We start from the raw sequence: 469 nt of genomic DNA on the forward strand, positions 1-469 counted from the left end.
CAGGACCTTAACTGCCCACGGGGCTGCTTGGAAGCCCTGGAAATGGGCTTCCTTTTCCTAGAGGCAGCTGTGGTGCTGACCTCTGTCTTACGGACAGGGATATCCCCGGAACGGCATGAAGGCAGTCCACCTTCCACACTCTCTTCACAAAGGTTCAGGGCATCTCCTACAGGTCTCTGGCTACAGTTAAGTGTAGCATCCTCAGGAGTCCTGTCTTCTGTAAATTTTTTAAAGCGTGTCTTCATCAGGAATAAACGAGCTCTCCTACCCAGAGTTCATCGCCTCTGACCCTTGGAGCACGCGTTCACAGCAGAAAGCTGTGTCTGACGGTTGCAGCACGTGTTCTAACGTCCCTATGTCATCACACAGCATTCCCAGCAAGTGCATCTTCTTTGTTAGGTAAGATCTAGCAAGTCTTGTGTTTATGTGTTATGCGTGAATTTCTGTAAGCACTAGATATTTCTTTTTT

This window comes from Mastomys coucha, chromosome X (assembly GCF_008632895.1).
Source record: "Mastomys coucha isolate ucsf_1 chromosome X, UCSF_Mcou_1, whole genome shotgun sequence".
NCBI classification, from domain to species: Eukaryota; Metazoa; Chordata; class Mammalia; order Rodentia; family Muridae; genus Mastomys; species Mastomys coucha.